Genomic DNA, 12351 nt, shown 5'->3' on the forward strand with positions numbered 1-12351 from the left:
GAGAAAGGGGCGTGACCTCCTACCATGTCTCAGCAATTCTGCTGTGTGGGACGTACTGGCGGTAGCAGGAGAGGTTAGTTGGCCCCATAGAACGTCATTAGGGGTCAACTACCCCTCCTGTTATCTCCTGGGAGTCCCACACAGCGGATTGCTAAGAGTTCTTCGGAGGCCATGCCCCCTTTCTCCACCACTCTGCAAACACGTCTTGTGGTGCACTACTGGTTGGGGCATGAAGTCCACTCTATTTCTGAGGGACCTTGGGGGCCCAGAAGCCCTCCTGGTTCCCCCTGTAAGTCCTAACCGGCGGGAATCCTGAGAGCTGGTCGGAGGCCCAGCCCCCTTTCTCCACCACTCGGCAAACGCAATTGCTAGTTAAAATTCCTTAGAAATTCACTGAAAGACCCAAAGGTTACAGGGACGTTATAGTTAGCAAATAAAAATAAAAAAACCTTAGAAATTCACTAAAAAAAACAAAGGTTGCAGGGACATTATAGGTAGGGTCAGATTTCATTTGTAAAAAAACAGTGAAATTCATCAGTTCTAATTAGCTGAGTTAACTATAACTCTTGCCCCAGCAGTGCACTGCTTATGACCTCACATGTTACATCACTCATAACATGTGCATTGACATCACTGATGAAATCTCAAATGACATCACTGATGACGTCATCTACAGAATCTCTGCTGCACCAACTCATACCCCCATATAGCCTTTCACACACCCACTCCAACTTCTACACTACCATTCTCAAACACATTCACACCCATACCAGTACTTGCACAGTTACACACTGATTCATAGATCAACACTCACATCCACTCACTCACCCAAACAGCCACTCAGACACCCACTTGCTCCCCTATTGAGCCACTGACATATCCACTGCTACACCCCTACAGACACTCACACACTGAGTTGTTACCATAGAGTTACTCACGCACCTACTCACTTACCCATACTGTCAATCACATAGCCATTTAGAGATATAATGATTTGCTTATAGTTTTAGTGTTTTTGACTCATCTGTACAAAATTTGGCATATATTTAGCATGATCGTCTCATTTTTAGTATTTTCACATTTGTGTTGATTCATCAAGGGGGGCACGGTTAAAAGAGAGGGGGGGGACTAAATCAATCAATCAATCAATCAAGTCATTTGTATAGCGCACTACTCACCCGTAGGGTCTCAAGGCGCTGGGAGGGGGGGGGGTGCCGTTACTGCTCGAACAGCCAGGTCTTGAGCTTCTTCCTGAAGGAGAGGTGGTCTTGGGTCAGGCGCAGGTCGGACGGGAGTGAGTTCCAGGTCTTTGCAGCCAGGTGGGAGAAGGACCTTCCTCCTGTTGTCGCTCTTCGGATGCGGGGGACGGCGGCGAGGGCGTGGCTGGTTGATCTGAGGGGGCGCGTGGGAGTGTAGAAGTTGATCCTGTTGTTGAGGTAGCTCGGGCCTTGGTCGTGTAGGGCTTTGTGCGCGTGGGTGAGGAGGCGGAAGGTGATCCTCTTGTTGACCGGGAGCCAGTGTAGGTCTCTCAGGTGTCCGGAGATGTGGCTGTTTCGTGGGATGTCGAGGATGAGTCTGGCTGAGGCGTTCTGGATCCGCTGGAGTCTCTTCTGGAGCTTGGCGGTGGTTCCGGCGTAGAGGGCGTTGCCGTAGTCCAGTCGGCTAGTGACGAGGGCCTGGGTGACAGTCTTCCTGGTCTCGGTGGGGATCCACCGGAAGATCTTCCGTAGCATGCGCAGGATGTTGAAGCATGACGAGGAGACGGCGTTGACTTGTCTGGTCATGGAGAGGGAGGAGTCCAGGATGAAGCCCAGGTTGCGTGCGTGGTCCGTCGGTGTGGGTGCGGTGCCCAGGGCGGGGGGCCACCAGGAGTCGTCCCAGGCGGAGGGCGAGGAGCCCAGGATGAGGACCTCCGTCTTGTCTGCGTTCAGTTTCAGGCGGCTGGTCGTCATCCATTCGGCAACCTCTCTCATCCCTTCGTGCAGGTTGGCTCTGGCGGCGTCGGGGTCGTTGGTCAGGGAGAGGATCAGCTGGGTGTCGTCGGCGTAGGAGATGATGTTCAGGTTGTGTTGGCGTGCGATGGTCGCGAGGGGGCTCATGTAGACGTTGAAGAGGGTTGGGCTCAGCGAGGATCCCTGGGGTACGCCGCAGATGACTTCGGTGGCCTCTGACTTGTACGGTGGTAGACGGACTCTCTGTGTTCTTCCGTCGAGGAAGGAGGTGATCCATTCCAGTGCCTTGTCCTGGATTCCGATGTTGCCGAGGCGCTGTACTAGGGTGCGGTGGCAGACTGTGTCGAAAGCCGCGGAGAGGTCCAGGAGGATGAGGGCCGCTGTTTCCCCGTTGTCCATCAGAGTTCGAAGGTCATCGGTGGCGGCGATGAGGGCGGTCTCGGTGCTGTGGTTCGCTCGGAAGCCAGACTGTGAGGGGTCGAGGGATCCATTCGTCTCGAGGAAGGCGGCCAGTTGTTTGTTGACGGTCTTCTCGATGACTTTGGCCGGGAACGGGAGGAGCGAGATGGGACGGTAGTTCTTGAGGTCGGTGGGGTCTGCTGTGGGTTTCTTGAGAAGGGCGCTGAGTTCGGCGTGCTTCCAGCTCTCCGGGAAGGTGGCGGTGCTGAAGGAGGTGTTGATGATGTCCCGCAGGTGGGGTGCGATGACAGCGTCGGCCTTGTTGAAGACGTGGTGAGGGCAGGGGTCGGTCGGCGATCCGGAGTGGATGGAGTTCATTGTGCGGATGGTGTCTTCGGTGCTGATCGGAGTCCAGGTGCGGAGGGTGGTGGTGGGTGGCGTTGTTGCGGTTGTGGCTTCCGTTGGTTGGTTGCTGAAGCTGTTGTGTATGTCCGCGATCTTGTTGTGGAAGTAGGACGCGAGGGAGTTGCAGAGGTCTTGCGACGGGGTGATGTCGTTGTTAGCGGCGTTCGGGTTGGAGAGCTCTTTCACGATGTTGAAGAGTTCCTTGCAGTTGTGTGCGTTGTTGTCCAGCCGGTCCTTGTAGGTATTTTTCTTGGTGGCGCGGATCAGTTGGTGGTGTTTCCGGGTGGCGTGCTTGAGGGTGGTCATGTTGTCCGTGGTTGGTTCCCTTCTCCAGGCTTTCTCGAGGGCTCGACAGTTCTTCTTGGAGCTCTTGAGTTCTTCGGTGAACCATGGTGTTTTTCTGCTGCAGGGTCCGCTGGGTGGGGTTCTCAGAGGGGCGAGTTCGTCTGCGCAGTTGTTGATCCACCTCGTGAGGTTGTCAGCGGCCTGGCTGGGGTTCGCTGAGCTGGCGGGAGGGTGCTGGCTCAGGGAAGCGGTGAGCTGGTCGGCTGTGATCTTGTTCCAGCTTCTTCGGGCAGCCTGTTGCTGGTGGTGGTGGATCGTCGTTCTTTTGAAGGTGAAGTGGACGCAGCTGTGGTCCGTCCAGTGGAGTCCTGTTGCGTGGCTGAAGGTGACGTCTTTGCTGGATGAGAAGACTGCGTCGAGTGTGTGTCCGGCGAGGTGGGTGGGGGAGGTCACCAGTTGCTTGAGTCCGAGGTTGGCGAGGTTGTCGAGCAGGCTGATGGTGTTGCGGTCGCTGTTGTTCTCCAGGTGGAAGTTGAGGTCCCCCAGGAGGATGTAGTCGGCGGAGGGGAGGGCATGCGGGCTGACGAAGTCGGTGATGTCCTCGCTGAATCGTGTGCGTGTGTCTACTTTACTAATAAGTGTGGTTCGGGAACGCAAATCCGCAGGAAATTTGGCAGATCTTGAGCATGTTTATTTTTCTTCTGGTTTGTCAAGTTTTGTGCAGATCAATCAAGAGGGACTACATTTAAAGGGGGAGAGGTGAATGGAATCTTTGTTATGCAAGTAACTTTGGTGCCTTATAAAAGACATGTACAAAAGCTGGCAGATTCAACGTATACCTGAGTCTAACTTTACCTTGCACCTGATATATTGAGGGTCGAGGAAGGGTGCAGTTCAATAACTACATGTACATAGATAACCGTGGCACTAGCTAACAAATCTGCATGATATTTGCCAAACTGTAAATAAGTTACTGCCGGTGCCTGGATCTCAGGGTTCAACAAGATGTAATAAGGTGGGCAAGAGTAAAGGGGCAACTCGCAGTGTCGGCTGGTGTGGCCCAATGTGGTGGCTGTGGCCCGAAGGCTGTGAACAGCAAGTGTTGGTCTGAACCTGTGGGGTGCCTGTAGGGTTGAACGCTATGCTTAGGGGGAGTTGGCGCAAGACATGGCTTTAGGCCAGGCCGCGCATCCAACTGCTGCCTGGCTGCCAAACCCCACTGCTTTGGGGGAGCTGGTGCTAGACCTGCCCTTCAGCCAGGCCGCGCATCCAACTGCTGCCTGGCTGCCAACCCCCACTGCTTAGGGGGAGCTGGTGCTAGACCTGCCCTTCAGCCAGGCCGCGCATCCAACCTGCTGCCTGGCTGCCAAACCCCACTGCTTTGGGGGAGCTGGTGCTAGACCTGCCCTTCAGCCAGGCCGCGCATCCAACCTGCTGCAGGCTGCCAACCCCCACTGCTTTGGGGGAGCTGGTGCTAGACCTGCCCTTCAGCCAGGCCGCGCATCCAACCTGCTGCCTGGCTGCCAACCCCCACTGCTTAGGGGGAGCTGGTGCTAGACCTGCCCTTCAGCCAGGCCGCGCATCCAACCTGCTGCCTGGCTGCCAAACCCCACTGCTTTGGGGGAGCTGGTGCTAGACCTGCCCTTCAGCCAGGCCGCGCATCCAACTGCTGCCTGGCTGCCAACCCCCACTGCTTCGGGGGAGCTGGTGCTAGACCTGCCCTTCAGCCAGGCCGCGCATCCAACCTGCTGCCTGGCTACCAAACCCCACTGCTTTGGGGGAGCTGGTGCTAGACCTGCCCTTCAGCCAGGCCGCGCATCCAACCTGCTGCAGGCTGCCAACCCCCACTGCTTTGGGGGAGCTGGTGCTAGACCTGCCCTTCAGCCAGGCCGCGCATCCAACCTGCTGCCTGGTTGCCAAACCCCACTGCTTTGGGGGAGCTGGTGCTAGACCTGCCCTTCAGCCAGGCCGCGCATCAAACCTGCTGCCTGGCTGCCAAACCCCACTGCTTTGGGGGGAGCTGGTGCTAGACCTGCCCTTCAGCCAGGCCGCGCATCCAACTGCTGCCTGGCTGCCAACCCCCACTGCTTCGGGGGAGCTGGTGCTAGACCTGCCCTTCAGCCAGGCCGCGCATCCAACTGCTGCCTGGCTGCCAACCCCCACTGCTTTGGGGGAGCTGGTGCTAGACCTCCCCTTCAGCCAGGCCGCGCATCCAACTGCTGCAGGCTGCCAACCCCCACTGCTTTGGGGGAGCTGGTGCTAGACCTGCCCTTCAGCCAGGCCGCGCATCCAACCTGCTGCCTGGCTGCCAAACCCCACTGCTTAGGGGGAGCTGGTGCTAGACCTGCCCTTCAGCCAGGCCGCGCATCCAACTGCTGCCTGGCTGCCAAACCACACTGCTTTGGGGGAGCTGGTGCTAGACCTGCCCTTCAGCCAGGCTGCGCATCCAACTGCTGCCTGGCTGCCAAACCACACTGCTTTGGGGGAGCTGGTGCTAGACCTGCCCTTCAGCCAGGCCGCGCATCCAACTGCTGCAGGCTGCCAACCCCCACTTCCCAACTGCCAGCTTCTTGTACGAGTTGGCCATGGGGCCTGGAACAGGCTAATGGCTTTGGTGCTGGGCTGCCAAGTCATGCATATTAATTAAAATGAACCAAAGTTATTAGCACTTGAAATTGCTTTTGCCCTCTACAATCAGTGCTAAAAAAGTGTTTGACAAAGTACATTGGCCATATTTAATAGAAATCTTGAAGCCTTTGGTTTTGGTACAACAGTTTGTAGATGGGTCTTCAGCGGATATCACAACCCCATCGCAGGAGTCGGGAAGAGCAGCACACGCTGCAGCCCACTCTTCACACAGAGGAGAAGCATCTTTGATTGGTTTTAAAGCTGGGGTGCTATTGCACTGCATAGAGGGCTAAAGGCTCACAAGCAGTACCGGGGGAGCTGCTGGGCCCTTGCACACTTTAAAAAAAAAGCAGAGAAAATTTACAAAAAAAACAATTTTTTAAAAGGGACACATTGACCCACAAGTCCTGGCACTCAAGGGGATTAGTTTCTGTGTGGGTGATAACAATGTACTGGGGCACATTCTGTTATTTTTAGAAAGGAACTAAATGCTGCAGTGGGCTGACCCATTGGCCATACCATATGCGGTGTAGGGGCGGAAGAAAAATTTGACCAGCACCGCAATAGACCAATGGATTGAGATGTCTCTTTACCTTCTAAAGGCGATTTAAAAGGCGATTGGAGTCATTTTTACACACTCCTGCATATTTGTGTCTGGCTACAACTGCCACAGTGCAGCTTGCTGCTGGCAAATAACGCAAGACAAGCTCAGAGTGACAGGATATGCCATGTGCAATTTGAAAAGTCCAAATTTCAAGGCACAATTGGTAGTTTCACCATCAAGTCAAAGTATGAAGACACAAGTGGCTTTCAGATCAAATATCGTGAATGAGTATTGATGCCACCAGTGACCAGGTGCACCCGTCGCAGAGTAATGCAACCATCACCATAAGATGTCTGTTCATGACCTTCCACGGTCTCCAGCCTCGCCTTGTCTTATTCCCTGCTCCTGTTCTCATGTGTCATTCACTCTGGCCACCTCTAGTCCTTCCCTCTGCTGCAAGGATCCTTAGTTCACATATTCACTTTTGGTTCAGTAACTCATGTTTACTACACTTTCTATAGTTACTGGACTGCGCATGGCCTTCTGGTCGAAAGACAGCGCCCCCTGCCTAAAACGAGTAGTGATGCTGTTGTGAGCTCAGGCAGTAGGTGACACCAATAGTATGTGGGAGGCACAGATGTTGGGATGAATAGGACATGTTACAACACAAACATTTACAATGCATGCTTTTACAACACGGTTTTTACATCGCAACATCCATTACAACACATGATTTTACAACGCATGCCAACACAATGCATTTTTAAGAAACTACATTTACAGCACATTCCATTACAACGCATACTATTACAACGCATATTACTTTTAGGGTAACAGTGGGGTACGTTTTGGATAGGGTATGGGTAAAATTACTATTCCCACTCCAGTGAGTGCAACAGTAGGGTAAGTGTTGAATAGTGTAGGTGTAAAAATTACTATTCCCATGTACCCCCAAACCCATTCCCACCCTAAAACTTTAAAAATCGTAATTTCTTACCTTATAATGCTTTATAATAGCATACACTTGACATTCGATAGAACCATATTAGCTTTAGTCCGGAGTGTGCGCTCTGCTGACATTCAACAGGAAGGCAAAGGGGTCAAGAGACCGTGGATGTGGCTGAGCACCGGCTGCCGCTCATTCTGCCTGAAATCAGATTGCATGTTTCAACTTTCATTGCTATAAATTACACAATAGTATTTTAATTGCAAACCTCTGTGGAAAGCCTAGCCCAAGGTCGCTTCTTCTCAGCCGTGTGAGGAAGTGGGATCTAAACCAGGATAATCCCCGTAGGTTCATTATTTTTGGACCTCTGCGGTGAGTTAGACACCCTAATGGAGATTCACCCGAGCATGCTGCTGTCAAACTGGCTTTGAGCAGTACCCTCCAGTGGCCACCTTTTAAAATGAGACCCACTGCTCTGCAGATGGGTTAAATGGCCCTGCTCGGGTCACACATGAACACATTCCCATTCAATTCAATTCAACAGGATTTATTGAGCGCATTGCTACCCAGATGGACTTTCCAGTGCTGAGGTCTACTAGACTTAAGCACAATTATCTTATGTAAACAGATAGGTTTGGAGTTGTTTCCTAAAGCGAAGTAAACTATCATTGTGCCTAAGGGTTAAAGGTACAGCGTTCCACAGTTTGGGGGCGAGGTAGTCAAAGGAGTGCCCACCGTGTCAGGCTTTTCCCACCCTGGGAATCGAGAGGAGACTCGTTGCTAGATCTTAGCTCTCTTTAGGTTCAATACGAGCTGATCAACTGATGAAGGATATGAGGCCCTTCCTTGTGTCTCGCACAGTGAATCATGCACAGCGCTTCAAATTGCATCCTCTTGCTTAGGCGCAGCCAGTGTAGAGTGACAAGTGCCGGGGAGGCCATTTGAAATGTAGGGATACCCAAAAGGGTTCATACTGCAGCATTCGCTATAACCTCAATCAATCAATCAGGCGTTTGTTAAGCGCGACTATGCACCTGTAAGGGTCTAGGCGCTGGGGGTGGTGGGGTGCCGGATCCAGTCCATCATGGAGGGGATCCATCGAAGAGCCAGATTTTGAGGTTTCTTGCGAAGATGGGGAGCGATGTTGTCTGCCTGAGGTGGAGCGGAAGGGCGTTCCAGGCTTTGGCTCCGAGAAAGGAGAAGGAGCGGCCTCCCGATCTGGTTCTTCTGGTGTGAGGGACCACGGCATAGAAGAGCTGGGCTGATCGTAGGGTCCTTTAGGGTGCGTGTTCAGGTATGCTGGTCCGGTGTCGTGGAGGGCCGTGTGTGCGTGGGTGAGCATTTTGAAGGTGACCTGTATGGGGTGCAACACTAAGATACCACAGTTTCTGTTTCTACCAATAGCAAAACCAAGTCCCCAACAGCTACCAATCCATATGGACACCCCCTGTGTCCTGAAATGCACCCTCTTCAACGCAAGGTCTTTGGTAAAACATAGCCTTGAAATCGCCTCTTTCATTGAAGATGAAAAATTTCACATAGTGTTCATAACCGAATCGTGGACGGATCAGGCATCCGGACCAGACTTAGTCAAAACCACACCCCCAGACTATCTCTGTTACTCACTAAATAGACAACTGAAGAAAGGGGGACAGCTAGTGGTCATTTATCACAAATCCATTACAGCATCCTTCAATCCATAAGACATTGAGGAATGTGAAGCGTTTGAGTTCTGTCTCAAACTCTCCCGCCACTATTCTTTTAGAGGCGCCCTTATTTATAGACCACCTGGCCCAAGAGGACGATTTTTAATAAATGCATGCAGCATACTAGAAAGGGGAATTAGCACAAACTCCTATACCATCCTAGGAGATTTTAACTACCGTCTTGAATTGCTCACGGATCCGGATACTCTTAGTCTGCTTGATCTGATGAAGGGTGGAAACCTAGAGCAAAAGGTGATTGGTGCAACCCATCAGGCCGGTCATATGCTAGACAGCATTTTTTTTAACGATAGCAGCTTTTATTTAATAGCATCCTTCCTTTAGTCTGGTTTGACCACTCAGCCGTCATATTTGAACTCACTCTGCCAGACCGCATGGCTCAAAACTCATCAACAAAATATTCAGATAATAGAGCTTGGAATAAAATAGAAGCAGAGGACCTGAACACATTACTTATCTCTACTACTACCCCAACACCTAGCAATCTGGATGAGGCAAGCAGATCATATGCTAGATGGTTGGAAGCAGCAGGGAATGAACTCGCACCTATAAAACGCCTCAACCATACTATACAACAACCTTCCTCCCCTTGGGATTTCAAATAATTGCGGGACCAAAAGTTGGCCTGCAAACTCCTGGAAAGAAACTGGAAGAAGGGATACAAATATGAGGACAAAAAGGTTTACAAAGCTGGATTGGCACACTACAAACAGTTGCTGAAAAGCACAAAACAAAACTATTTTTTTTTAAAAATCAACTCAGCCAAAAACTCGTCTAAGAAACTTTTCAAAATAGTAGACTCCTTAGCACACCCCGTGTACAAAATATCTCAGCAACCCAAGAGCTGTGTAACAAAATTGTAAAATTATTTTTCGATAAAGTTAATTGTATTTTTTCAACCTTCTCAATCTCCTCTCCCAGAATGGATCCCGATTTGGCAAAAGACCAGATGAAATCATGTCTCGAGGCGCCACAGCTAAATAACTTTGCCCCTTAACAGAGTCAGACACCTATAATTTACTGGAGAAAGTGAAGTTTGGCTCTCGTTATGATCCCTGTCCTTGTACTGTAGTAAAAATGGCAGCAGAGACAGTTTCTCGGACACTGACTCCTATTATTAATACAATATACCTAGAAGGATCCTTTCCCAAAGACTGGAAACATGCTTCAATCCTGCCCCTTCTGAAGAAACCCAACCTGGACGCTAATGATCCTAACAATTTTAGACCAATATCCAGACTTCTACTCCGGGCAAAAATAATTGAAACAAATATAAATGCCCAGCTCAATAAATTCCTGCAGGGATCCCAGGCCCTTGACCCAACTCAGTATGGGTTTAGAGCGGGCCACAGTGCAGAAACGGCGCTCCTGAAATCCACAGAAGAGATTAGGACCAAGGGGGGAAGGCCATATTGATTATGTTGGACCTGTCCGCAGCATTCAACACGGTCCATCATATCTTGCTAATGGACCGATTGGATGAGCTAGGAGTCAGGAGAAATCATTTCTAGCTGACAGAAAGCAAACAGTGGCCTTTGGTGAATTTGAAGCCGAATCCTTCTCCTTGCCCTGTGGGGTGCCACAAGGTTCATCTTTGAGCCCAACACTTTTAAACATCTACGTATCTTCGCTAGCACCCCTAATTGAGTCCTTTGGGTTCACCCTGACTTCCTACACGGATGGCGGATGATACCCAACTTGTGGTGACCTTACTACTAGATGATGTTCGGGAAACAACAACAAGGTTGCGGGACTGCATGCAAGCCGTAGGGAGTTGGATGGCCCAAAACTGCCTGAAACTTAACTCTGGGAATACAGAGGTGGTGTTGTTTGGCAAAGACCTTCTGGACTCCTAAATGCTGCCCGAAGACTTGGGTCCCCTACCGACTCCCATTAGGAAGGTGAAAAATCTTGGAGTCTGGATAGATGATAAACTAAGTTTTAGGGACCAGGTCAACACAGTTATATCATCAACATCATATATTCTGAAATCCTGCAAAGAAATCATGCCACTTCTTCCAAAAGACGCACAACAAACAGTGGTCACCACACTTATAATGTCCAGATTGAACTACTGCAACAGCCTTTATCTCACGATCCACAAAGGATCAATAAATAAACTACAGATCGTGCAGAATGCAGCAGCCAGGCTGCTTACTGACACACCAAGGTACGAATATATCTCAGCCAAAATAAAAGAGCTCCACTGGTTGCCAGTCAGGAAACTGACTCTATTTAAGTCACTCTGCCTGGTTTTTACAGGGAACCGGACCTGAATTCCTAAAACAACTTCTCTGATGGTACACACCAAATAAAGCACTGCGCTCTTCGAACGCAAAATTAGTGAGGGTACCTAGGGTAAAAAAAGCCAGCTGGAGCGGCAGAAGTTTTGTTGTTAATGCAGCTAAATCCTGGAATTCTCTTCCGTTATCCATGAGAAAAATTTCCAATCTCATGGCCTTCAGGAAAGCATTAAAAACTTGGCTTTTCTAAAAACTCTCACATTCCTCCAGCCCACAGAAGGCCTTCACACAGCGCCAGGACACCTTTGGGTAGCAGTTGCACTGTACAAATACCACTAACATTAACATTAACTCTTGCCTCCAGGGGGAGCCAGTGGAGTGTGTGCAGGTACTGGGAGATGTGGCAGTGGCTGGGCAGGTTGAGGACCAGTCTTGCGGCAGCGTTCTGGATGTTCTGTAGCTTGCGTGTGAGTTTTTTTTTTATTCCAGCATAGAGTGTGTTGCCATAGTCGTGTCTGCTGGTGACCAGGGCATGAGTGATGGTCTTTCTGTGATCCAGGGGGATCCATTTGAAGGTCTTACGTAGGAGGCAGAGGGTGTGGAAGTAGGAGTACGAGACAGAGTTGATCTGGCGGTCCATTTTGAGCTCGGAGTCCAGGATGATTCCCAGGTTGTGTACATGGTCCATGGGGGTGGCCGGGTTTCTGAGGGCGGGGGGTCACAGACTGTCATTCCAGGTGTCGGGGTTTGGGCCCATGATGAGTAATTCTGTCTTGTTAGTGTTTAGTTGTAGGCACCTGTTTTTCATCTATTTGTCGACGGCTTCCATGCCTTCTCAAAAGTTGTGTCTGGTGGTGTTGGGTTCGTTGGATAGGGAAAGGATGAGTTGAGTGCCGTCTGCATATGACACAATGTTGAGTCAGTAGGTTCTGATGATGGGGGCGAGCTGAGCCATGTAGACGTTGGAGAGCGTAGGGCTGAGGGAGTACCCCTGAGGGACTGCGCAGCTGGTTGGTGTAGGGTCCGAGAGGAAAGGGGGGTGTCTGACCCGCTGCATTCTACCGGAGAGGAAGGAGTGGATCCAGTCGAGGTCCTTGTTCTGGATCCCTGCATTGTGGAGTCTGAATATTAGGATGCGGCGGGAAACTGTGTCGAATGCCGCTGAGAGTTCAAGGAGGATGAGGGCTACTGTTTATCCTTTGTCCAGTAGGGTGCAGATGTCGTC

The 12351-nt window shown here is 50.9% G+C and overlaps 1 protein-coding gene across 1 annotated transcript in view; it reads left to right on the forward strand.

The window, feature by feature from the left end:
- Positions 1-12351, forward strand: part of LOC144762094 (uncharacterized) — a 142923-nt gene that overhangs the window by 59862 nt on the left and 70710 nt on the right. The window lies entirely within an intron of this gene.

This window comes from Lissotriton helveticus, chromosome 6 (genome assembly GCF_964261635.1).
Source record: "Lissotriton helveticus chromosome 6, aLisHel1.1, whole genome shotgun sequence".
Lineage (NCBI taxonomy): Eukaryota > Metazoa > Chordata > Amphibia > Caudata > Salamandridae > Lissotriton > Lissotriton helveticus.